General features: G+C 45.1%; 1 protein-coding gene across 4 annotated transcripts in view; it reads left to right on the forward strand.

The window, feature by feature from the left end:
* Positions 1–27,708, forward strand: part of CPLX2 (complexin 2) — a 123,542-nt gene that overhangs the window by 73,386 nt on the left and 22,448 nt on the right. The window contains exon 1 of one of the 4 annotated variants that reach the window (XM_081851602.1): positions 15,275–15,371. The exons of 2 other annotated variants lie outside the window; for them this stretch is intronic. The gene's annotated coding sequence lies outside the window, so the exon portion shown is untranslated. Of the gene's footprint in view, positions 1–15,274; positions 15,372–15,400; positions 15,721–27,708 lie in introns of those variants that run through there. One more of the 4 variants, XM_081851599.1, reaches the window with a different exon arrangement.

The following is a 27,708-nucleotide window of genomic DNA, read 5'->3' on the forward strand; positions in this document are numbered from 1 at the left end:
CGTGTGCGAAGTCCTACAGGCCTTAGTTGTGAGTTTTTCAGTGTGGTGGCTTTCTCATGTCAACATGGCTCGGAAGCCTGCCCCAAGTAGAATATCAGCATCAGAAGATGCAGTGCCTCTGTTGGCTGTTCTTGGGGTAATGGAAGGCAACAATCCCCTCCCAAAAAATCCCACGTTGATTAGGCTAGCAGAGAGAGAGAGATCCCTCTGTGGCTGTGTACATACCAGACCTTCAAAGAATATTCAGAACACATCCCTCCCCCAAAATATTGGGAAGCATTTTTTACCCATCAAAGACCTACAATTCCAAATACCGTTTAAAAAATTCTGTCCCCGGGATCTCTTTTGGTGGTGGGAGGAATCTGCTTTGAATGTGCTTTAAAGGTCTCTTGTGGATGCAGCAGCCACATGTGCCTCTTGGAAAGAACTGAGATGCTTTATTTCCAGAGGGTCTTGCATTTAGTGGTTGCTTTGGGGAGAGGTCTGGGGATAAATAACTGAAAGAGAAGGTGGCCTTGGCGGGCAGCTGCACCCAGGCTGCCAGGATGGGCTGGCACGCAATTGCCTCATTTCAGCTGCTAATTGTCATCAAGGTGAATCATTAACAGTGGAGAAGAGGACGGGACATAGCAACCCCATAGAGCTTAGAAGCAGGGAGGAAAGGGGGAAATGGGGAAGTCAGGAGCAGAGCAGGCAGTTCAGGTGGGGATAATTCAAGTCTGTTGCCTGGATGTAGCAGATGGAGGTGCCTCGCAGTTTGGCAAGGTGTTTAATGGGCACATTGTGGGCCTAATGAAGCTAGAAGGGAGAGCTAGAAAAGATCCGTGAAATGTGTCGCTCTCATTCCCAGTAGGGCAGAGATAGGGAACCTGCAGCCCTCCACATATTGCCAGGCTACAACTCCCATCATCCCTGAGCATTGGCTGTGCTGGCCGGAACTGATGGGAGTTGGAGTCTGACAACATCTGGAAAGCCATAGGCTCCTCTTTGCTGCAATACAGTGTACCAATCTCTCTCTCTCTCTCTTCTCCAATTTCTTCCTTTGCAGTAAGATTCCCTGGCAACTCAGTTTACCCATACCCATCCTTCAGTTGCACAGCCTTCCTCAATTTCTCATCATTTTAGAACTTGCATATTCCAAATACACAGCTTCTCCTCCCAATCTTGTGTGCTGTTTATCTCCTGCCTTGGTGGCTAAATGCACACATTTGCTCACAACATGCACACATGACACACACACGCACACATACACAGATGGAGACGCGTTGAGAGAAATACAAAGCCCCAGCCTCACAAAGAAGCACAAAGACAGCCTAGCGTACACCTGTAATCCCGCCAAGGCAGGTGGCCTCAAGGAACAAACCAATCGCACAGCCCAGGCCCTTCTCCAGCTGGCTAGTGCTCCCCTCCTTGGTGCAAATCCAATGGTCCCGGCTTTCTCATCTGTTTTGCCTGCTGATTCAAATGAAAACCAGGGATGGAGCATGCCCAGCAACAGGAGGGAGGGGGAATAGAAGTAGACTGCTGTTGCAAATGGCAGCTGCGGTGTAGGAAAGATTGCATGGCTGCAGGCCCTAGCTGATTCAGAGTTAGTGTTGGGGTATTGTACAGGATACAGTGATGTGAAGAACAAGGGTGTACCTATCTATCCCAGCTAAAACACTTGCATTGGAATGAAGGTACAGGTGCAAGGTGTGAGAGTTCTCCCCCCCCCTTTCAGCTGAACATCCACCATGAAGTCCTGGGACCCCAATTTTACAAAGAAGCAAATGTTTTCCTGCTTACTTATACTGCCATATAACACAAACACATTTATTCAAGTGCAAAGAAAGGGAAACTGGCTGTTTTGTCCCAAAAGGGGTCTGAAGTTCCCCAGTAACATTATTCTTTTCATTTCTGGTGGATCCTCCCTGTCATGCTGTCTACATTCACATATGTGTATCTTGAAATCTGAAACAAATTCAGCTTTGATTTTGCATCACTTGCAACTTAGGCGCCCTGAAACTAATCCGTGCAATATAAATTGTGCCACAAATCTGTTGTGTTTTGGAAGCGCATTGACATGGAACAAGGAAGCTTCACCATCTGCCCCAAAGATGGGGCTTGGCACCTGAAAAGTGTCAGTGGCAATGCTAAAACTGACTTGTCACACACAGCACCAAACCTGATTTAAGCAGTACAGTATGTACCTCATCCTTCAGTGAAGATATAGATTCTACCCATCAAATCATATCCTATTATATCATAAGATGTTGCATTGTATAATATCATTTCAAATGATAAAGATATGTACTTAAATATAGTTATGTATAATTCCATCTAAATACTTGTTGAATACATAAAATAATCAAACCCTATGAAACATGCAACCTCTTACTCATATGTATCTCAATCGCTTTACTGAATAATAAAAACTCCAGAGATAAGACAATATGTTAATAGTGTTTTTAGACTGTTCAGTCACCTAAATTCAATCTTATGGGAGGTGTTAAGAAGTGAGTCAACCTCTATCTTCATATTTGGGCTGTGGCAGGGTGTGAGCAGAAGATAGATCCCTCAGTATGGGCTATTCTTTCTCTCTCTCTCTCTCTCTCTCTGTGTGTGTGTGTGTGTGTAGATCTGGTACGTGACAAGATAGGATAGCCTTTGTTGCCTTCTAATTCTGTTAGACTGAGCTTGTCCTTTGAGCATTTATTTTTCCATCATAAAGGCCGCAAGAGTCTAAAGGGTTGTTTTGTAAAGCAGTCCTCAGGGAGTGCTTAAAAGGAGCCTCTTCTACTCTTGGGCTTCCTGAGGCTGCCCAGTAACAGCCTTCACCTGGCCAGCCTTGCTTCTTAGTCCCTGAACCTTTGGTGGGGAGAGCAGAGGGGATTAGATTATCAATGAGCCTTGGACAATAGTGTGAAGGGGAAGGAAGCAATTAGAATGAGAGCAGGAGGGAAATATTTGCTACACAAGAGAATAAAAAGGCCTGTAATTTCCCACCCAACATGCAGCAGAAGAGAAAGAACAACAATAATTATCATAAAAAAGCACCCGGCTGGCAGCATTTGCACGACAAAAGGAGCTCATGCTGGGCAGATATCTCCCCCTCCCCCACTGAGCACTGGGATGGGATAGAGGAGGAGAGTGTTGTCAAAGATGGTGCTGAAATTTCTCCTTGGCTTCATTCATTTGGCACCATGGTTCTGGTTTGAGAGTGATGGTGCCACTAGGGTGTTGCTTGCTAGATGGAGGTGCAAGGAGGCAGAGGGGTAAAGTCTCAAAAGGGAAGGGAAACAGGGTGAAGAGATGAAAGAGCATGTTGGTAAATTACCTTGTGTTAGGGGTGAGCAGTGAGGCAGCCACGTTGGCTGGTGAAACCAAATTGTCCAGGTTGGTAAGAACAAAAAGCAATTGCGAGGAGTTCAAAACAAGATCTTCTGAAACTGGGTAAATGGGCATTAAAAGCCAAATGCCATTCAGTGTAAGGAAGTTTAAAGTGTTGCACATTGATGCATAATATCATAGCTTCACACATACATGCTCATGGAATCTAAATAGACCTTGGGGGTCATAGTGAATAGCTCAATGAAGACATTCAGCCAATGAATGGCATCTGTAAAAAAGGCAAAGTCCATGTTAGGGATCATTAGAAAATAAAACTCTCTTAGTACCATAATGCCATTATACAAATCTATGGTAAGACCACACTTGGAACACTTAGTTCAGGTTTGGTTGCTGTACCTCAGAAAGGTGATAGTAGAGCTATAAAAGGTTCAGAAAAGGGTAAGCAAAATGATCAGGGGGATGGAGCCTATCCCCTAAGAGAAAAGATTACACATTTGAATATTTTTAATTTAAAGAAAGGGCAAGTAAGGAGGTGGGCATGATCGTGGTGTATAATAGAAATATGCAGGATGTGAACACACAAACAACACAAAAATACATACCAACCACAGACACACCTACCTCTTTCTTATAGAAACGCCCACCATGCACACATCTCTCTCTCTCTCTCTCTCTCTCTCTCTCACACACACACACACACACACAGGCCACATGTGCATTTCACACTCACCTCTCACACACATAACCTCTCTCTCTCTCTCACGCGCGCGCGCACACACACACACACACAATACACATTCATCTCTCCCACATACACCCAAACACAAATGAAGTCTCGATAATTGGAAAGAGGGTATATTTAACCCTTAAAGTAAAGCCCTTTGTGGCCAGTTTTCCAATCAACACCCACACAAACATTGTTTGTCCTCTGGTAGAATATATCCTCATGAGGCAAACAGCAGTCTGCATGGGAAAATTTTGATTGAGAAAAGCAGAGTCAAAAACTCTTCCCCCCCCACTGATACATTACAGGCTGGGGGGAGGGGAATCAGGAAATCCAATTAAAAATCTCCCAGGGAACATGTCAGTTGGCCCATAGCTGTCTGGCTGTGCAGTTGCAAAATATCCCAGAGTTCAGGGCTGGAATGTGAACAGTAGCACAGCAGTGAGTGATGCATACAGGCAAGACACCCAATCTGCTCTTGCAAAGGTTGTCAGCCCTGCAAAAACTGAGTTTTCCCATTCATAACAATGAATGTGTTGATGATTGCTGGATTGATTGCTTTTTTAGGTGGGTAGGGCTTTTGTTCTTATATGCAGCGCTTTCTGTTCTCTTGCTCAAATGGTCTGGCATTGAAATACAGCAAAGGCAACACCTATAGAATCATAGAATTGCAGAGTTGGAAGGGACCCTGATGGTCATCTAGTCCAACCCCCTGCTGTGCAGGAATCTGAGCTGAAGCATCCAAGACAGATGGCCATCCAGCCTCTGCTTACAAACCACAAATGAGTGAGAGTCCACCACCTTCCAAGGGAGTCCAGAAAGTTCTTCCAGATGTTTAGTGGGAATCTCCTTTCTTGTAACTTGAAGCCATTGGTTCGGGTCCTACCCTCCAGAGTTTCCATTAGAATAGCACATCTACCTATTTCAGTAAAAGCTATCTTTGCTATCAGATTAATTCATCAGATTAATTCAGATTAATTCAGTCTGATAATCTGTCCATTGCAGATTTGAAAGCCACCTGAGACTGACTCAGAACTTTGGCATGAGATTATCAGACTGTAGTAGACTGTACTGAACTGTACTGTACTGTACTGTACTGAAAAGAAAAAGCCACTAAAGAACTAATGCTGGGGGGCATGGGGGGCGCTTCGCTAAATTGTGAGTTTAGTTTCTGTTTTCCCAATCCTTGCTTCCGTTTGTAACATGTAATGGCTGATCATCTTAAGTAAAGGGATCTGCTTTAACCTTACAGCTGGGCCTGCCTGCCTTCCAATAAAACAAAGGGCAACACCCTGCAACATCTTGCTCTGATGCCAGAAGTGAGCATGACTGTGGAGGAAAGGATCTGCCCTGAAAGAGCATGGAGAATTAGCTCTCATCTGCATATGTGTTTTGTTGTAAAAATTAGGACCTGCTCTACCACCACCCCCACTCCCTGCTTTCAACTTTGAAATGGGCCAACCACATGAACAACAAACATAATTCTTTATGGGTGACACTGAGCCAGTCACTGTTTCTCAGCCTAACCTACCTCACAGGGTTGTATTGGGGATTAAATGAGGAGGGGGATAACCATGTACACCATCTCAGGATCCTTTGAGAAAAGGTGAGATGTGAATACAATAAATAGATACTAAAATAACTGCCCCGTCATGTCTAGTTTCACCCTAAGAGTATCTGGAATTGTTCCAATTTGGATTCTCCTTGGGGAGGGGTTGAAACTGACACTGCTTTAGTGACTCTGCTTCACAATGTTGATCTAGAGATGGGTATAAGGGGAATGCAACCCTGTAGATATTCCTGTGGACCTCTAAGTTGGCATACTGGACATTAATTGTCAATGGATTCTTCTGGGATGCCTGTGTGAGTTGTCGGGAATTCAAGGCAGCAATCCATCTGAATTTGAAAGCATTTTGCAGGGTCACCGAGACTCTCATATTTTGCAAAGGCTCAGAAAGTCAGAGGACACTGGTCTCTTGCATAAGCCTGCCTGTCACCAATGAGAGTTACATAACCAGGTGGTTCTCACTTCAGCCCCTTTTCTTTTCAGTCGGGGGAGGCTCCCTTTGTACACTGTGACCAAACCTGCATTTTGAAAGTGTTTGGCCAATGGGATGCAAACTTAACATAATCCAATCCTGAGTGGCACAACCCCCATCCTGTTTCTTCTTGTTGCTGCTTCCTTCCCTGGCCAACTTGCCTCTAACCCATTCCCCAACTCTGCCAAGGTCACATTTCCCTGCACAGCTGCTCAGCCAGTGCCTGCTCCTGGGACAGAGGAAGAAGATGGCATTTAAGAGTGTTTTAAAAAATTAAGAGAGAGCTAGAGAGATTTTTTTTTTGCCAACAGCCCCTAATGTGTCTGGGAAGCTGACGGAGCAGGTAATTGCAAGATCATTCCTCCACTTGTCCCTGTGATTAGCTTCTTTCTGTGCTATTTCTGTTCCATTAAGTGTGTGCAAAATGGAACCCCATCTCTGGCCCTCCTCCTTTTTCTCTCCCCCCCCCCTCCAAAGTTTCTCCTATTGCCTCCGAGCACTAACTGTTCTGACACTGATTCGCTAGTTCAGGAAGATTATAGCCTTTGTTAGACTGATGTTTTCTGACAGTTCAGCCTGATAGCCAGAGAGGGAGGTAGTGAAGTGGCAGTTGTACTCTTGGATACTGTGCAGTGCTGAGACCCGTCCCCAGTTTTAACAATTCCCCCTTCACGAGTGCACGTCACCATGAATGCTTCGAGTCTTCAGCCATTACCAGAAGGATCAATGCTTTCATTGCCCACTGATTGCTCTACCTACTCAGCCATGCCATAGGCACCTGTCATTAAGCAAAATGCTCCAGCAGCAACTATCATTGGCTGAAGGTAGAGAATTGAAATGTTGGCAAGCCTGAGGTTACAGCACTAGCTGATGGAGTCCTTTTTCTCATCTCCCTCTTGCCTGCCCTAGAAAAATAAATATGATCACTAGCTCCTTCTTCTTTATTACAGAGTAGCCTTTTCTCCATATCATGGTTTCTCATAGAAAACTGGCTGATAGAAGACTAACAAATTATTTGCTGCTGTGGTATGTCTGTGTCTGGGATGTTTTACTTCATCCCAGTGGTGTCCCTAACAAGAGCTCAGTTTCCAACCTTTTCCCCATGAACTACTAACATTCCCACTTTGCTATTAATTTTATGCCAAGTCCAGGCAGAGATTTTGTTGTGCTTTTGCTTGTCAAATGAGCTGGCAAGCTTGAATCATCAAATTGTAGAGTTGGAAGGGATCCCAAAGATCTTCTGGTCCAGTCCCTTGCAATGCAGGAATCACAACTAAATCATCCATGACAGCTGGCTATCCAACCTCTGCTTAAAAACTTTCAGCGCATGAGAGCCCATCACCTTCCAGCCCATTGTCGAACAGGTCTTACCATCGGTCAGAAAGTTCTTGCTGATATTTAGTCGGAATCTTCTTTCTTGTACCTTGAAGCAATTGGTTAGGGTTCAGCTTGCTTCATCTTCCATGTGACAGCCCTTTAGGTACAGTATTTGAAGACAGCTATCCTCTCCCCTTTCAGACTCCTCTTTTCCAGGCTAAATATACCCAACCCTCTCAACTTTTCCTCATAAGGCTTGATTTCCAGTATCTACCCATGCATGACTCTACTTGCAAATAGGTGCCTTGAAATGCTGCAGTGCCCACTGTCAAGTAGGAACCTTCGCTTGCTGCCTCAAGCATCACATTTCCCCCTTGTTATGTTGTATCCGTTGTCATTCCTCTCCTGGATCTTATGCAAGCATGCTGCATGTGTGCAAAGAGCAGTCCAGGAACAAAGAGGAGAGTGATGAGGAGGCAAACTAGGAAGTAGTGAGATGGAAAGTGACAGCATGTACTGATACAGACACATTCTAAGTAGAAGTCTCAAGTAATGATTATGCCAAGGCAGAAGGTTGGAACTGGAAGCCCCTTACATGAAAGAAGAGCAGCCAATTTCCCTGCTGAGAAAAGCAGGGAGTGTGATTTGGTTTTGTTTTTTATATCTATACTGAAGGTACTGTGAGTTTCTGGGTAAGAGCTTGAGCCCTGTAGGGAATAGGTGGGATATAAATTGTATGAATAAATGAGTGGATGATGAATAGAAGCCAGGATCCAAAGAACCGTGAAACAAGTTGCACGAGCCCAAGGGGGCTTTAGACTTGCCTTTTCTTTTAGCAGTAGTCTGCTCTGCTGTGTGGCAAACTGCTTTTGAAACTGGAGGGACTTCCAAAGGCAGCTTGTGATATGAGATGAGAGTCACCTGTTCAAACTGTGGAAAAGTCTGAAATTGCACCAGGCTAGCACAAGGCATTGGCATGCACCTCAGCAGCTCTTTGGATCTGGATCATATCTAAAGGCCAGCTTGAACCAGCAGCTTTTTGCAGAGTCAGAGGGGAAAGCCATTTGGGGAGTGGGGAGATAGAAGCCTGCTCCAGTCCTGACCTGCCTTTTAGCACAATCCTCTGTGCTCTTGGGACTACATACAATGCTAGTGAGGAAAGTCAAAGACGCCCAGGTCTATCACTCAATTACACCCACTCCTGACACTGAGTGAACTGCCTCTTGGGGGCTTGGGAACTGTTTTACTCAACAAAGGGTATAATAAAACACAGTAGCATATTGGTATAGAAACTTCCACAGCATACTCTGTTTGCGTCAACAATATATACCACAAATGTGGGTATGCACTACCAACTTACGCATGCATACATGCCTACTACTACATTAATATAGGGCCATCAGTGTGCATGGTACTTTAGATTCACAGATTACACTGCAACCACAACAACTACTACGACCGCAATGTTATTCATGTAGTACTACAAATTAGTAAGCACTTCATCATAAAGAACTGAAGTTTGTTTCTTGGATTAATCCATCAGTTAACTGAGTGTATTTTGATTTGAGTCACAGATGGCGCCTGGGAAAAGCAGATATTGTAAGCAATCTGTGCACATTCCTTGGAATCAGGCAGTGAATTTAAGATTTGTTTCCAAATGGCATATGATGTTGTCTGTGTTCCTCGTGTCATGTTAAGATATGGCATTTACAACAGCTCATTAACCATGAATGGCATGCTCTAACCCTTCCAGCATGTACGTTCGGCCTGCCTGTGTGGCATAAGATGCCCCAGAGCACTATAGAGCCCTTTCCTCACCCTCTCCCTTCCCAGCTAGCCCTTGGCCAACAAAATACCCACCCATTACTCCCACTCAGAGGACCATCCCCACCTCCCATAGGTAGATGCAACAGCTCTGCTTCTCCACAGGTCTTCAGCATGCAGCAATAAGAAGCCTTCCTACTGAAAAATCTGCCATTATCCTTGCCACTAGGTGCCTACACTCCAAACAGGGACATGGGAGGATATAATGTTTTTCTTTGTACAATACTTCATCTGCCATATGCAGGATTTCCTTCACACAGAGAGGCCATCATAGTGATGGCCATTTTGTCAGTCAAAGTATAAAAACCATATACAGTCATACCTTGGAAGTCGAACAGAATTCATTCCAGAAGTCCGTTTGACTTCCAAAATGTTCAAAAACCAAATTGCAGCTTCTGATTGGCTGCAGGAATCCCCATCAGACGTTCAGCTTCCAAAAATAGCTAGCAAACCAGGAGCCAAAACATTCGGGAACTAAGCTGTTCAAAAACCAAGGTACGAATAGAGTAATAATAATAATAATAATAATAATAATAATTTATTATTTGTACTCCACCCTTCTGGCTGGGTTTCCCCAGCCACTCTTGGCAGCTTCCACAAAGACCAAAAATACACTAATATGTTATACATTAAAAACTTCTCTGATCAGGGCTGCCTTAAGATGTCTTCTGAATGTCAGGTAGTTGTTTATCTCTTTGACATCTGATGGGAGGGCGTTCCACAAGGCGGGCGCCACTACCGAGAAGGCCCTCTGCCTGGTTCCCTGTAGCTTTGCTTCTCGCAGTGAGGGAACCGCCAGAAGGCCCTCGGTGCTGGACCTCAGTGTCCGGGCAGAACGATGGGGGTGGAGATGCTCCTTCAGGTACGTCCAAAAGGCAGGCCCTCGGCACTGGACCTCAGCGTCCGGGCAGAACGATGGGGGTGGAGACGCTCCTTCAGGTACGTCCAAAAGGCAGGCCCTCGGCACTGGACCTCAGTGTCCGGGCAGAACGATGGGGGTGGAGACGCTCCTTCAGAGTACGTCCATTTCTCACAAATAATGTAAACAGGCACTCACATCATCATGCACTCTCACAAGGACACACCCTGTTACATGGGAACAAGAAGAGACCTGCATTTACAGATCTTCAGGTCTGCATCCTTGCTCACAAGCTCAAATGATCAGAAATGTACGCACACACACAAATGCATATAGTTTATCTCAAATAATGCATTGTAGTGATGTGATTGCTGAGTCTGTAAGGTAATCTCCTGGCCTTGGCAAATGCACTCACTGGGTTTTTTATCTGTTGTAGTGAAATGCAAATTAAATGACATGTGGGAACACAGCAGGTCAATGTATAAACATCATTCCCTCTTTATCAACAGATTTGCTTTCTTTGACATTTTAATTCTGTCCACATTTTTTTTAAAAAAAGGATCCCCACATTGTCATTAGCTTTACTGATTAGCTCCCAGTGTCTAAGGCAGGGCCATGGATCATTAAAAGCATCTGAAATATGGGCCTTCCAGCAAGTTGTTAGTTCCGCTAGTAAATAAAAATTAAAGCTTGGGAATATCTAGTATAAATCATTGTAAAGTACAGAACAGTCGTATTTCATCACAGTGACTCAGCGGTGTGGCTGTTCAGAGGATGATGGGTTTTAAATATAAAAGGACTAGCATGTATATAACATTTTCTGCGCAGGCAGTTGGGATATAAATTTAGGGAGGGAAGCATAGGGCCAGGGAAGGCAGACCAACAGAGGCTGGTACAAAGGCTGGTTAATTCATGTGTTTTTGTTCGTAAATTGGATTGTAGCCATGCTCTGTAATAGAAATGTCAAACTCAAATATTAATGGGAAGCTATGCAACTTGTCAGAATTATTGAAGGGGATGAACAGAATAATTATCTAACTCCTGCATCATCATCATCATCATCATCATATTTTATTTATTTATATTTTGTGCAAACTGAAAATCTTGCTTTAAAACTTTTTGTTTGGTGTTGGGGGGGGGGGGGGACTAGAACCATGTTATCCAGGATTCTGCTGCTGAGCTTGACGGTGCTTTTGTATTAACATAACTGAATTGATCAATGTAATTCACTTGGCTCAGCTCATAGACATGAGGAGATGATACTCTATGGATTAATTGTCAGAAAACCAGTGTGGGAGATCCAAAGGTTGCATACCTTTCTTGCCTAATATAACTTTAATTATTCAAAGTTTGGAAAATAATCTTTTGATTGTAAGACACTATTCCAGACGGTGCATAACGGAACAGCAAGATTTGGGAGTTGGTTTATCAGGAATATTGAGGACAGGGAGTAAGGGCAGTGAGAGAATGTTTCCCATTTAATTGGGCAGGTAAGGCGTATTCTCCACAATTTTGTCATCATGGCACCATGAACACTCAATAACTACATCCATCCAAAAAAAGTTTTCCATAGTACCACTTTTGCATGAGCAATTAAAGCTGCTTCTTCATTCGTTAGAATGCATCGGTGGCAATCTTTGACAGCAGCCATATGGAAAGAATTACTATAGAAATAAAGGGTTGCTCATTCGATGGGACACTGAGAATAGGCTGTGGGGCTACAGACAGAAAGATGTGGCTTATATTCTGTCTCATTGAGCCAGGATCTGCTGATCCTAGGATTTGAAAGCAGTTTTTGTTCAGAGGTTGTAGCATCTCACTTTGTGTTCTGTACAGATAGCAATATGGAATGGATTGCACATGTAATACCATGGGTTCTTTTCTATCCAGACACCTCTGGCAAAGTAAATATTTGTTTGTGCCTGCTTAACAGTCTAGGGACTTGGAAGTGTTGTTTTAGATCTCACTTTGTGTGTGGAAGTAGACACATATTTATGCTAAGTACGCTGTTGTTGATAAAAGCCACAATTGAAGCTATGGCTCTTGCTGTCTAGGGGTTTCTGGTGTGCAGAATGAGCCCATGTCAAGATCTCTATATTGGCCCTTCTAAAATCCAGTATGATTCCAAATTTGGTGACAGTGTGGCATGACGCAGTGAAGCCAATTGCATGCTGTTGCCATTACATGCCTGCACAGCCCCAAACTCCCTAAACCTCAACCCTCCCCTTCTCCCTCCTGTTAGCACCAGCAATGCAATGTGTTCAGAAGCAGTGGAGTCCAACCTGCATGTGCTATTGAAGTTGCCTTTGGAGGTGAGGAAGGGACATAGCTCAGTGTATTCATAAAGCCCCAGGTATCTCTGGCTAGAGCTGGGAGAGACCCCTGTCTGAAACCCTGGAGAGAGGATGTCAGTCAGTGTAGATAATACTGAGCTAGATAGATCAATGGCTTGACTTGGTATGAGATAGTTTCTTATGCTCCTATGCTCATTTTACAGCTGTTATAGAAGACTTCTGTGCATCCCAGTGTGGCCAAACACCTTGTTAGCCTTTTAGTAAGAGGGAATGAATAACCCCGCAGTAAAGAAAATGGTCTGAAATTACTTACATAGCACTTTCCTTTTTTTTAAATAAATATTTATTAAGGTTTTTTTTTATAAAAGAAATGCACAAATAATAAACAACATTAGTTATATCATAACAAAATCTCATAATTTCTTTGGACTTCCTCACGTCTCCTGCTCCCACTTACATCGTTGAAAAAATTTTTCAAGCAAATTATCATCTTGTTTACAATCTTATTTCCACTCATTTAAATATAATCTAACAATTCTCCAAAAGGTTTATGTTTTCCTTAATCTCACTTATCATCAAATTCCAGTCTAATTTAGTGGTGGTCAATTATTTTATGATCAAGCATCCTTCTTAACATTCAACCAAATTACAATATTTTTGTAAATAAATCTTAAATTTCTTCCAATCTTCTTCAATCCTTTCTTCTCCCAGGTCTCGGATTCTGCCAGTCATCTCCGCCAATTGCATATAGTCCATCAGCTGCATCTGCCACTCTTCCAGTGTGGGTAGATCTTGAGTTTTCCAGTTCTTAGCGATGAGTATCCTTGCTGCCGTTGTTGCATACATAAAAAATGTTCGGTCCTTCTTTAACACCTTCTGGCCGACAATACCCAGGAGGAAGGCTTCTGGTTTCTTAGTGAAGGTATACTTAAATACCTTTTTCAACTCATTATATATCATTTCCCAGAAGGCCTTCACTTTAGGGCAAGTCCACCAGAGGTGAAAGAATGTTCCTTCATTTTCTTTACATTTCCAACATTTATTATCAGACAAATGGTATATTTTGGCAAGTTTAACTGGGGTCATGTACCATCTGTATATCATTTTCATTACATTTTCCTTCAGAGCATTACATGCGGTGAAGTTCAGCCCAGTGGTCCATAACCTTTCCCAGTCCTCAAACATAATGTTATGCCCAATGTCCTGTGCCCACTTTATCATAGCCGATTTAACCATTTCGTCTTGTGTGTTCCATTTTAACAGCAAGTTATACATTCTTGATAATACCTTAGTCTTTGGTTCTAACAATTCTGTTTCCAACTTCGATTTCTCCACCTGGAACCCTAACTTTTTATGATTTTTAAAGACTTCTTTAATCTGAGCGTAATGTAACCAGTCTCGCACTTTATCCTTCATTTTCTCCAAACTCTGCAATTTCCAATAGTCTCCATCTTTTTCTAATATTTCCCAATATTTTGGCCATTTGGCCTCCATATTGGGTCTTTTTCGGGCCTTAGCTTCCAGAGGGGAAAGCCACCTCGGAGTTTTGTTTTCCAATAAGTCTTTGTATTTTGTCCAGACGTTGAATACTGCTTTCCTGACAATATGGTTTTTAAAGGCCTTATTGATCTTAACTTTGTCATACCATAGGTATGCATGCCAACCAAAAGCATTGTTAAAACCTTCCAGATCCAATACATCAGTGTCTTCGAGAAGTAGCCAGTCTTTTAGCCAGAAGAAAGCTGCGGCTTCATAGTACAGCTTTAAGTCTGGCAGGGCAAAGCCCCCTCTTTCTTTCGCATCAGTTAATATCTTAAACTTAATTCTGGGCTTTTTGCCCTGCCAGACAAATTTAGAAATATCTCTCTGCCACTTCCGGAAGCACTCCGTCTTGTCCACAATTTGCAATGTTTGAAACAAAAACAACATCTTTGGCAATACATTCATCTTAATAGCAGCAATTCGGCCTAACAAAGAAAGCTTCAATTTTGTCCAACTGTCCAAGTCTCTCTTAATTTCAGACCAACATTTTTCATAATTATCCTTAAATAGACTCAGATTTTTTGCTGTTATGTTTAGCCCTAGGTACTTTACTATAGCACTTTCCATGGTGAATGTTCTGCATTTGCCTTCTTATAATAACCCTATTATAATGTGAGCATTTATTACTATTCCAGTTGTACAGATTGGAAACTGAGATTGAAAGATAATGGCATGCCCAAATCCATCCAGTGAACCCTGTTGAACTGGGACTGCATCCAATTTCCTACATTCAAATCCAGCATCAACAGGAACTCGTTGGCTTCCCATTTTAAATGGGATAGCACCTTGAATTTAAATGGACGGAATGCACTCTTTCCTGTTTGGAAAGAGTTGTGTCTTGTTTGGTAGGTTTATTTGAATTGAGTGATTCAAGGAGTAGAATACCAACTCTGAATCGTTTCATTTCATTGGAACCTTCCCCCTCCTTTCTTTCTGATTTATCCTAAATGAGATCTTTGTTTTTCTTTAAAATCACTAGCAGGCTTCCCAAATCCAGCCAAGTAGCTTGTTTCTCCCCTGCCTCCTTTTTTCTTTCTCTTTCTTTCCAAGAGTATTTTCCCAATACAAAGCTATTTTTGCACGCATTGTTTACCGTTTGTAAAGAGACTAGGGTTTACCTTGGTACTTTAGTCGCTGGAACAGTTGAATTCTACTAGCTCTCTACACTGTTATCCAACACCGAAGATAAACTGATGGCCCTTCCCCCACAAGAGGTCCCTGCCAGATCATGATGCCCCCTCCTTTCTTCTCAGCACCTAATTGTTGGACCAGCAGGGGTGAGCAAAGTAACCACCCAGTACGAGGTAGACGCTGTTTTTGCTTCTCGCATCGGAGCGTGATTAATATTAGTCAGCCAGATGGGTGGAGATGACAGGAATAATAAAGTAGCTCATTAGGGGACGATGCTTGGAAGGTCAGGACAGAGCCGCGATTCATTTGTTGTGAGAAGGTTGGGAGGGGTGGATAGGGAGAAGGAGGAAAGCCCTCCTTTGGGTAAACACTGTCGAAGAAGGGAGTGAGGCGGGTGGGGGAGGGGGAGAGAAAGACACGCGTTGGTTCCCAAGCAGAGGAGGCAGAGGAAGGTTCCGCCTGTAGGAACCTGAGCGTGAGCCGACCCACTCCGTCAAGGAGCGCGGGGAGAGACGGGCAGGCGCGTCAGGGTTTGAGAGGAGTGATTCGAGAGGTGCCGTCGTCAGGCTGCGGGAAAGAGACAGGAGGCGGGCTTTGCGCGCAGGACTTGAGAGAGCAGCACCTCTCCGCAGCTGGCCACGGGCTTCTGGAGCGCCGCTGGTGAGTGAGCCCGTCTGGGAGGGACAGGTGGCGTGGTGCTGAAGGGACAGTGGTGGTCTTAGGGAACTCGGTGGGTCCTCGGCAGCCGGTGGGGTATTCTTTCTCTAGCCACCTCTATCTGCAGCCGAGAAAAGGAGGGTGGGTTCTGTGTGGGCGCAGCAAGGGGCGCTACCCTACTTGGTCTCCCCGTCTGCCTTACATTCAGAAAGGAACTATGAGCGTGACCCTGTTTAAAAGAAAAGGTTGGCCTAGGGAGCCAGCTGCCCCCTGCCTTCCCCTCAGTCTTCACTGCGTTTTGGGATCTGTTTTTGGGTCTTTCCCCGGAAGCACGCGCTGTGTGAGGCGGGGAGGTTTTGCGGAGGGAGCTGTCCAAGTGCTGATTTGCCCTCTCCGGGCTTCGCCTACGGAGCGGAGGCTTCAGGGACTCGCCGCAGCAGGTGGCGGTCTCTGCCCGCTGCCCAGCCCTGAACGTCCGAGCGGAGCCGCGGGCGCCCGCCTGTCTCCTGCTCTGCATGTTAATAACTCGGCAGTGCGGATGACGGTTGGCTAAGGTGGGGTGCGCGGGTAGAAGATTAGGGACAGCCTGCGTTATTCGCCGCCCAGTCGGAGCGGGAGGGTTGGTACTAGGGAAGGGGGTGAACTTGGAAGCGAGGGGGTGCCATGTGGCGCTAAACCATACGCGAGCTAAGTCACATACACACATGCGTTCTTCCAGAGACGCCCGCGCATGGTACACGAGACCTACCTCAAGGAAATGCGGAGAGAAACCCACAAGTGGGCGCACACCCGCCCACGCCACGCCAACTCCCAGGAATCCTCGGAACCCTTCTGCGCCCATCGCCTGCCTCTGGGACTTGACCCACAGGTTGCGTGCGCCTCTGTCTCAGCCCCAGAGGCAGTTTCTAGCCAGCTAGCAGACTAACCAGGACCTTGCCCGCTTTTGCAGCTGAAGCAAATCCGCCGGGGATGATCGCCAGAGCTCCATGGTCTTCTGGCCGATCGCGGTCGCACCTGATTGCGACCAAGTGGTTGGTTCCTCGCTCTCTGCCCTTGCCTGGGAGATCTCTGTTTGCTAGGCAGCCGCGCAGCTCCAGCGATCGAGTGGGGCAGGAGGAGCCCTCCTCGCTCTCTGGCTCTGTGTGGGCTCTGTCGCGGCGGGGCTGGGGCTGGGGAGCAGCCATCCATGTGTGCTTGAAGGGACGAAAAGCAAAGCAAGTTTTCTCGTGGCTTCCCTCCCGCTCGCTGGCGCAGGACACGGTTCGGGGTCGTCAGTGTAGTGTCATTTGGAAACGCGCAGAAGAAGATGATGATGATGATGATGATGATGATTTGCTAAGAGCGGGTCAAGTACCCCCTGCTCGGTCTATTAGTCAGTCTCCTCTTTTTCCCGCTCACCTCTCCGACAGGCTTCCAGAGAGGGACTTTGACCCTTGGCCACTCAAGTTCCACCGGTGGGAACCGAAGCAAGTTAGATTTTCGAGTCATGGTCACTGTGCCAAAGATTTGCGCCTGCCTTCCTTACTGCGCGGGCAAACCAAAGACTCCTGTGGTTGGTGGTCTCCCCGCGCCCTTAACTCGGGCTGGGTCCCTTGCATGTCCTTCCCGAAGCAGCTGGGGCTCCTCTGCTAGCGGTTGGTACAGCCGCAGCTCCGCTCTGCTTTCCCTCTTCGGGATCTTTAGAAACTCAGCGGAGGGCAGTAAAGCGTGCAAAGGCAGGGCAAACTCGACGGGCTGCATTCATTCATCCCCGGGGCAAGGAGGGCTGCCGGAGTTCCTGGCTAAATGCACCAGGTGCCGGAACCAACAGCCCCAGAAGGCAGATATGCTAACCAGCAAAGGATTCTCTTTCCACACACAAACACGAACGCACGCAGTTTTTTACACACTGTGTATCTCAGGCACACGCAGGCATTACAGACACTTTGCAGGGACTGATCCCTAGGAATCCGCTTAAGCCCAGGTTCCCATTTAGATGCATTCAGGTTAATTGGACTAGGTCGTTTTAATTCCAGGGAATTAAAAGTGTGTGGAATGTGTTTGTGCACATACACAGAAGGGCAATTTTCACACACATGACACTTAAATAACCTTTGAGACTTTTCTTTTTTCGAAAAAAATTAAAAAATTATGCAAGCAACACTTATGAAAATGTACATTAAATCATACATTTGACTCACAATATCAAGCAGAAACATCCCTAGCTATATCTCTCCAGTCTTTCTCACTCTCTCCCGGCTGCTTGTTCCATTTTATTTCGCCTAGTTCTTTCCCCCAGCACACATAATCCTCTGCATAATTTCCTTGAAAAAAGAAACATCTCACAAATGCACATCTAATGCAGACATAATTCTTCAACCATTTCAGCCCCCCTCTCTTCAACATCAAGATGCCATTGTTCCACACAGTGCACAACAAACGACATCCTATGAACACAGCTGCCATACAACACTGATGTGTTACATTTTGTGTGCATGTAGTCCCATGGAATGCAATGCTGCACATCTCAGTCAGACACATCCTGTTTTCTATGGCTTCCAATGCACAGGGACACTCCATGTACCTCCAGTGTCAAAGTCAGTTAATATAACCTGATCTAACACCTAACTCCTTTGCATTGTTTTAAATTCTCTCATGCATGCTTCCTCACATGTCCTATGGTGCATAATTTACAGGAGGTATACAACTGCTGTTTTTATATAATGCTGCATACATCTTTCTCCTACTCACTCTGACATGTCATGCACCACTCTTGGAATATGTGTGATATGCCATTAGCCACTTTTGCTGTTTAACAGTTATCGGGCACCATTTGGCATCTGGGCACTGTGTAGGATCCTTGTGTCACTTGTGAAACTCTGGCTCACCACTCTTAATTTTTGGGGTGTGGGGAGAAGTCCTGGGCTCAAACCTACCTGGAATCTCTACTTTCTAGTCTAGAAGTCCTTCCCCTGTAATTCTGGAGATGCAGAGGGGGCCTGTGGTCACTTAGAGCTGGTTCAGACGTGATAGCAAGTGCTGACACTTACGCTTCAGCTTTTCATGCACCCACATTGGTTTTCTGTGCATGCACTTGCCAGCAGTTGCTGTAACATCAGTTGTGGTTCTGTGTTCTGTTCATGCTCAGAGACCCTCTCTCCTTAATTACATCTTCTAGAGCTTCAGCCCCAGCACTGAATATAGGATTTGGAGCTGAGCCTAGTGAGTCCTTACTTAAACTAAGGATCGTGTCTCTAGCTCCATCTTCCACCTGCCTCAATTCCCCTTCTCTCTCCCTCTCTCTTTTACACCCACCCACCATATAATCATTTATTTGGCGTAGTTTCTGTAATAGTTTCTCTGTTACACATCCTGTTTGTCAATTCAGAATCTCCACTCTTCATGCACCACTTACATGCATGTGTGTTTGTATTTCCATATATCACCACCTGGATACATTATTAAATACACATTATGGCTCCATCACACCTGGCCATATGCTTGTCTCCCAAAATGTAAACAAAGCAAGCTTATTTAATATAGTCTCATCCTAGATTACTCATGTGATGCAAACCACAAACACTAGCTCTTTCCAAAAGTAGTTGATTGTGTCTTTGTTTCATTTACCATCCTTTAACTTCCATCTGTAGAGAATCAGGCTGACAGTGAGATCACTTCTCATTAGTGGCTGAATTAAGGTGCATAGAGGGAGGATTAAAATTAATTTAAGAGTAGCCCTGCCAGATCAGTCCAGTTGTCCATCTAGTCCAGCATTCTGTTCTCATGGTGGCCAGCTAGATTTCCATGTGAAGCGCACAAGCAGTACCTGAGCACAGAAGCACCCTCCCCTCTTATGATTTCCAGCAACTCCTCTGTACTGGGGACAGTAGCACTAGATGGGCAACAGCTGTGGCAGCTGAAATAAGGCAAATTCGAAGGAACCAGTCAGCCGTGGATTAAAGAGCTGAACTTAAAATAATGTGACTAGTCTTCTTTCTTAAAGAGGGAGCCTGCATCCAGGTCCAAGTGGGTCAAGAATTTGTTTTTCCTATTCTGTCCATCCTGTTAAAGAGAAGGACAAGGACGGACTCACTCACTTGCAAGACACTCTCTTACGGAGAGTGCATCTGTTGGTGGTTGGACAGACCTGTCCTTAGAACAAAACAAAAAAGAATTCTACAAGGTGGTTTGCCAAATTAACATGTTTTGGTATGGTAGTTGAACATTTTTAGTGTAAGCATAGTACTTATTGCCTTTCTCCTTTGTAACTTTTTGCTGAACTTGGTGTTTGGTGCAATGCGGTGTGCCAAACAACCTCAAATCTACCTATGCTGAAAATTCAAATTCAAATCTTTCTGGCTTCTTAAGCTCTCTTCCTAGAGCACCGAGATGAAAGATTCCTTAAGAAGTCTGGGCAGGTGCTGAAGGCCACATTACTGGTGGTTCCTTGGGGATTAAAGATTAGACCCAGACCACTGTGGGGCTGGTTTCCAAATGGAGTCTCTCCTCCCACACCATTTTGCAACTTGTGCAGTGTGACCAGATGGTGCTTCTCACTCTTATGAGCCCTATTTAGCTGGGCTCACAGGCTCACAGAATGTCACGAGGTTATAGAATCATGGGATTTTAGAGCTGGAAGGAACCTTGGTGGCTATCTAGTCCAACCCCAATGCAGATTTTCAAATCATCCTGTATTTCCAGTTTTTGCAAAGGTTAATTTGCACAGCCATTGTGCATGTGGTGGCTGAAAGAAATCCACTTGAGATAGTTCAAAGGTGGGTTGTCCACCCAGGATGAACTGTTCGTGCACAGGCATCAGTATTGACACAATTTTATATTGATTTTACACCACACTGAAAACCACTCTCAGTAGGAATCTGTGGCAGAATGTGAAACATACAATCCTGGTGCGATGGTACCTTCGCATTGCATAAAAGCCACAGGCAGGGAGCAAGGATCGCTAGGAATTTTGTGATGGTTTCCACCCATCACCATTTGCCTGATGGTCATGTGAATTGACCCTCAGCATACTCCTTCACATGCACCTTCGTGCTCTTCCCCTGCCCCCCCCCATTTTGGAATTTTAGTGGCCTTAATGCGCAGACACACACAAAATGAAGTTTAGGAGACAGTGGAGCAATTCTAAACAGAGGGAGGGAATGAGAGAGGGTCTCTTTCTCTACAAATTGTGGGGGAGGAAGAGAGCTTGCTGAGCTTGAGATAATCGGCATGGGAGAAACTGTGGGTGTGTATGTCTCTATACGTGTCCGTTTTATGTGATAGAGCCTGAACATATGGCTTTTGGTAGACTCTGTGTGGGTGGGTGAAAGAGAGGGAATTGCATTGTTGGAAAAGAATATATATTTTGAGGCAGAGAATACAATTATTATAAGGAGAGCCTGGTGGCCTGTGCATGACAGTGAGGATGTGTGTGCATGTGTGTTTGTATGAGAAAGAGAGAAAGGACGTATGTGTATGAGAGAGAAAAACTGTGTTTGGGATATAATGTGGATTCCACACTATTTGATGCAGGTGGTGTGTTTAGAAACTTTTTACATCTGAAGGCTTCTTTGTGCAGGATGCTTTTTGATGTAATTTACCTCCCCATTGGAAAAACCATAAGGACCTCATCACTTGCAAAGTGTGGCACATGTACCTGTTTTGCCACAACTATCTGACCTGGGAAACAGATGACAGCAGTTTCCTCTTTCCATACTTGCAGCAAATTACAGTGGTACCTTGGGTTAAGTACTTAATTCATTCTGAAGGTCCGTTCTTAACCTGAAACAGTTCTTAACCTGAAGCACCACCTTAGCTAATGGGGCCTCCTCCTGCTGCTGCTGCTGCTGCCGCCGCGCCAACAGAGCATGATTTCTGTTCTCATCCTGAAGTTCTTAACCCGAGGTACTATTTCTGGGTTAGCGGAGTATGTAACCTGAAGCGTCTGTAACCCGAGGTACCACTGTAATGCTCACCTCCCACTTTGCAAGTGCTGATGTCCTTACAAGTATTGCTCATTCCATTTGTTACCAGCCCTTCACCATAATGTCCTAGTAATTTAAAATATACTAGTAAAAACAGTCTGAGACAAATTACAGCCACATTAATGGGGTCGGTCCTGCAAATGTCACTCTTAGGGTTCAAAGGTCAGGGTAAAAACTGCATAATGAAGGTGCCAGGTGGATGGGGAGGTTGAAATCTGAGCCCTAAGGACTGCCACATAGAATGCCCTCTCCTAGGTTGACACACACACACTCAACCAACTGAGGGTGGTAGAACTATGAAAGGACTCTTTCTGCTGGTTTTAACACCCAGAAGGGGTTTATGTTTATTATTCTAAGTGTGTGTGGTCTTTGAGGGCCTAACCTGATGTGACTGTTAAACTTATCTTTGCATTCCCAGCAGGCATGGAGGGAGAATTAAACCCTTTCTTCTCTTTCTCTTAAGGAAAACATCTCCCCTTAAGCTAGTATTTATCTGAGGGGAAATCCTCCCGCTGACACCAACAAAAGCTTCCTTCCTAAAGCAAATACCAGCTTTGGAGGAAGGGGGTTCCCCAAGACTGCAGTAAGGGAGGAAAGTGTTAAAAATTCCACCTGCACCAGCTGTGATCCTGTTAATGATCAACGCATATCCACCCAACTGGTGCTGTATGCATCTTTTAAAAGACCTGCATGTTAAATACAGATTCACTTAAGTCACATCTAGTTAGTCCAGGGCCAGCACAATACAGTGGTACCTCGGGTTAAGAACTTAATTCATTCTGGAGGTCCGTTCTTAACCTGAAACTGTTCTTAACCTGAAGCACCACTTTAGCTAATGGGGCCTCCTGCTGCAGCCATGCTGTTTCTGTTCTCATCCTGAAGGAAAGTTCTTAACCTGAGGTACTATTTCTGGGTTAACGGAGTCTGTAACCTGGAGCGTCTGTAACCTGAAGCATCTGTAACCCGAGGTACCACTGTACATTTTGCTACCTGAGATGAAGGACAAGATGGCACACACCCAACCTAATTTTATGAACTGATTGTTGAATCTTAATTTCAATATCTGCAATAGGCTTCTGTCTTCCACCATACCTGAGGGCAGCAGTTATAAGGGTCCAAGTCAGGTCCTGTGGCACACACAACACACAGCTCCGTCCCCCAGAATTAGGGTACAGCAAGGAGGCTTTCTCCACTGTCCCCCATTCCAGCATTTGCTTCCTGACACAGTCACCTCACTCTGCCTAATGACAGGACCGGCCCTGAATTTGGCCCAGAGTATGTGACTATTTCTCAAAACTTTTTTTCTGGAAGTCTCTTAACATGGTGTGTGTGTGTGTGTGTGTGTGAGAGAGAGAGAGAGAGAGAGAGAGAGAGAGAGAGAGAGAGATTGTTTGTATATTCAGCAGAGCAATGCAAATAAAGAGCTCGGTGATTCTAACTTCTGAATGTCTTTGCAAGAACCAGAGACAGCCAGAGTATCTTCTTTGTCCAGAGGCCAGAGCAATTGGCATTATTGTCCTGTCTGCACAGGGGCTACACTGTCACTGCCCTACACAGGGTTCAAGCTGTTAACTCCGCAGATGGGACTCCATATGGCACTTGGTTGGGAGGTTTGTTTTGTTGGAAACCTGCACCTTACCATTCTGCTGCAGTGATCTGAGATGTTACTTCTGCTTGTGTCCAAGCAAAATACTCAGTGCAAGGGGGGAGGTTTTTACAATATTTCTTAGCATTGCGCAATCCCCTGATTTTACCATGATGAACAGTCATTGGACTTCAATTCCCATTCATTCCTGTGTATATGTAACTGTTGCCTTCTCACTCCATTTTGTGCACATAATGAAGTATCAGCAGGGAAAGCCAGTTTGGTTTTGATGGAGCAATGGCATTCTACCGGGGTGATCTGGGCTCAAATCCCATTAACATTAGTAGGCTCATTGGATGACCTTTTGCGAGTTGTTGTCTCTCAGCCTCTATTTCCCAAATGTATAAGGAGCCCTGCTGGATCCCGCCCATGGACCATCTAGTCCAGCATCCTGTTCTCACAGTGGTCAACCGCAAGCAGGATTTGAGCACAAGAGCACTCTTCTCTGCTGCAGTTCCCATCAACTGGTATTCAGAAGCATTGCTGGCTTTGACCATGAAGGCAGAGTATAGCCATCATGGCTATTAGCCATTGATAGCTTTATCCTCCATGAATTTGTCCAACCCTCTTTTAAAGCCATCCAAGTAGATAAAGATACTTGTGATCTACAACAGCATGAAAAATGTGACAAGGATTGTAAAGCACTTTGACATGAAAAGTGATATAGATGGTGGCGGTGGTGGTGAAGAAGAAGACTCTTGCTTGTAAATCACATCGCAAATGAAATGAGTGCCACCTCTGAAAATTCACAGGGCTTGCTTATTGTCTTCCCCTTACAGTGGATAATAAGGCTACTCGTATAAAACAATTTTTGCCTTATAAGGGACCGTGTTGGCCTAGTAATATTTAAGATGGGCAAGCTGGTTTATTTATATCTCTTTGGGGGAAAGTTTTTTGTATTTTGCTTTAAACAGTTGGGGAGGGCAGTCTACCTTGTTTCTATGAGGAATGTAACCTTGTTTCTCCAGCGATGCCAGACAGTTTGTAATCTAACTAAAGTGCCTGCTTGCTATTCACCCCCATTTCTTTCTGAAAAACTGTTTAGCTGAACCAAACTCATGTTGACTGGTTAACTTTGGGTTAGAGGGGTGGGAGTTGATCTTAGAACGCTTGAACCCTCAGGAAAGTTCTGTATAGCTCACAATCCCTTGTTTCCCATGTCTTGAATACTAGTCCAAAAAATGATAGCCCCTACAAGCCCTGTGTTTTTCCCTTCTAGAATGCATCATTAATTGCTTTAATTGTGAATTTTAATTTGTATCGTTTTCTCTTTTCTGCAAGTTGCAAGATGGAAACACTGCTGGTTGCAAGGGGAGGGGGATTGTAGCCAGCCAGATGGTCTGTAGGCTAGAAACATGATCAGCCAGTTTTATTCTGCATTGGTGGGCAGTTGTCATGGATGAGCTCATCAGCCTTTTCCATCTCCAATGGCTGTGGTTCCTGTGCTTATTATTATTACTAGCCTTTATTATTTTCCAGCAGGCCTCGTTTTCTAAGCCTCATTTACCCCAATGCATACTCACACCTCTTGCACCACATGCTTTACAATGGAGAAGATGTTCCACCTTTGAGATCTCCTCCTGCCTCCTTACGTTGGAATTAATTTTTCCATGGAAAGTGATTCCACCCACTTCTAAAGCTGTGGTTCTAAAAGAAATTTATCTGCAATTGTGCAATTGCAAAAGTTTTTAACCCAGAATAAATAAATGTATACCAGCAGGACTACTCCAGAATGAAGTGTCTGGAGGACTATCACTTAATAAAGGTAAAGGTAAAGGGACCCCTGACAATTAAGTCTGGTCGCAAATGACTCTGGGGTTGCAGCACTCATCTCGCTTTACAGGCCCTGGTAACCCTGCTTGGGCTGCAGCAGCGGAGCATATGCCCACACTGTCCGGGGCGAGCACATGGGGCATGCCCCCAAGGGGGTGGAGCGCAGAGGGTGCCCTCCCACGTGCCATAGTTCAGGGTAGGAGAGAGGTGGGGAAGCTGTTGCTCACTCTCCTCCTCTCCACGGTCAGGTCAGGCCTGACCCGGCAGCAGAGCTGCTATGGCCAGGCCGTGGCGGAGGAAAGCAGGTGGCAGCTTTGCCACTCACTCTCCCCCTTGCTCTCCACTACCAGGTCAGACGTGACCTGGTGGCAGAGCTACTGCAGCCGGCCGCGTGGTGCCTTGCGGCCAAGGAGGGTGGGCAGCAGCATTGCCGCCGCCTTTCCTGCTCTCAGCCGTCAGGTGAGAAGAGTTGCTGCCGCCGGTTCCAGGTGTGCCACGGACTGCTCTTCTCCCCTTGTTCAGGGCAGAGCTGCACAAGTGCTGCAGCCAAGGCACAGCTTCTTCTGGCATGGAGCCAGGCTCCAATGAAGGAGCCTGCTGTGCGGGCACCTGTTTGCGCCCCCTCTCAAAATTGCACCTGGGGCCATGGCCAGGGGGGCCATGGCCACCCACCCACCCACACACTCTGTTGGGCTGGAAATGTCCCCAGTCTGAACTTCAGGTGAGCAATTGCCGTTCATTGTGGGGCTATACCCAGCTAGATGGACCTATGGTCTGCCTTAGTAAAGAACAGCGTCCTCGGTGTTCCTAAATGAGTTTCACCCTCTTTGATCTGACTGTGTCAAAGCGTAGCATCAGAGCTCAAGAGGGGAGAAGTGCCAATGGGCTAAAGGTACAAGCGCTGCTTCTGCAGTGGAGCCCTGTGGGGAGGAGCTCAAGTTATGTGCAAAGCAGAGAAATACCTCTCATCCTGCTTACAAGCTATTTATCTCCCGTGACTGAGACCACAGCAGTGTTCTCTGCCTTGCCAGAATGAACTTAATTATCAAGAAGCAACAGTGGCTAATTTATGTGAGACGGGGCAGGATCAATCGAGTGGGGATGCCACCTGATTAGCTGGCAGAAGCGGGAAACACACACACATGCACAGACGATTCCCAATGAGATCTGTAGAGAGAGGTTCTTATTTTCTGTTTCAGTGGCATATGCACACAGTTAAAGATACAGATACCTCACCCCAGCACGCCCCAGCAATTACGGGCTTAGACAGGTTGGAGTGACTTGTCGACGCAACATCGCAGAGATTGGGTAGTTACTGCAGCAACCCACGTCTAGCAGTGTGACAGGCTGAGGAAGATATCCCAACAATCCCATGCTTTTCAAGATTAGGGCAAATGAGCCAGGTTAAGCTCTGCCAAATCAGTTTCTTTCATCATCAGGTTAGTGTTTGTTACTATGGCGCCACACTAGTTTTGGAGTAACATACAACTCTTAATCAAGCTTCCTGTAACTGGAGCTGCTCCAAGCAAATGCATCTACATTGTAGCTCTTATTGTTTAAAGCTGCTGATTTATTTATTTTTTCTGAGAAGGGAAGTGTGCTCCCAAGAGCTGAGTAGCATGCAAATTTTGACTGTCCGTATGAGCTCTATGTTCCTCTGGAGCAGAGGTAAGGCAACCTAAGGCCCGTGGGCCGGATGCAGCCCAATCGCCTTCTCAATGCGGCCCACAGACGGCCCGGGAATCAGCGTGTTTTTACATGAGTAGAATGTGTGCTTTTATTTAAAATGCATCTCTGGGTTATTTGTGGGGCATAGGAATTCGTTCATTTCCCCCAAAAAAATATAGTCCAGCCCACCACATGGTCAAAGGAACGGTGGACCGGCCCATGGCTGAAAAAGGTTGCTGACCCCTGCTCTGAAGTCCATAGCAATGTCACTGGAGCAAAGCTGATGGTCTGCAAACTGAATCATGTAAGCACAATGATTACCAAACTAATCCCACTAGTTTGACCAGTGAGGCATTAAAAATGTGTTGGGTTCAGCTCCTTTGTCTATTAGGAATCAGGGGCTGGTGATGTATTTATTTAACTATACAGAACTGCTTTGCATCAGAGTCACTGGAGACTAAAGATTAGGACTGGTTGTGTTTAAAGTGCCTATGAATAAGATCCTAATTTGAAATGCATTGGTCTTAAGAAAGTGCACTGCTGCATGCATCTAGAGATTTTTCTCTTCTTTCTCATAGTTATGGGTGTGAGCATCAATAAATTGGCTGATAAGCTGTCTCCTACTATACACTAATATATGAAGAGTTATTCAGCGTATAACAAATCCTTAAGCTCTAGTATTCAGCTGCATGAACTTCTGAGACTCTCACACCTAGAGTTCTGTGATGGTAGGAATGCCACCCCACTCACCATTACCTTAATCTTCCTAATCGAACTGAACAGGTAAAAAAAAAAAATGATTCTACCTTGCTTGCTTAAAGAAATCTTAGCAGAATGAACTCCTGAGAAGGGAAGGAACTGGATCTCCCTTCATTCCTTTTCAAATTCCATTGTGTATGAATCATTGCCATAATAGCAGAGCATGCTCTGGCTTACAGCCAA

Source organism: Podarcis erhardii, assembly GCF_964252035.2.
Source record: "Podarcis erhardii genome assembly, chromosome: 2".
NCBI classification, from domain to species: Eukaryota; Metazoa; Chordata; class Lepidosauria; order Squamata; family Lacertidae; genus Podarcis; species Podarcis erhardii.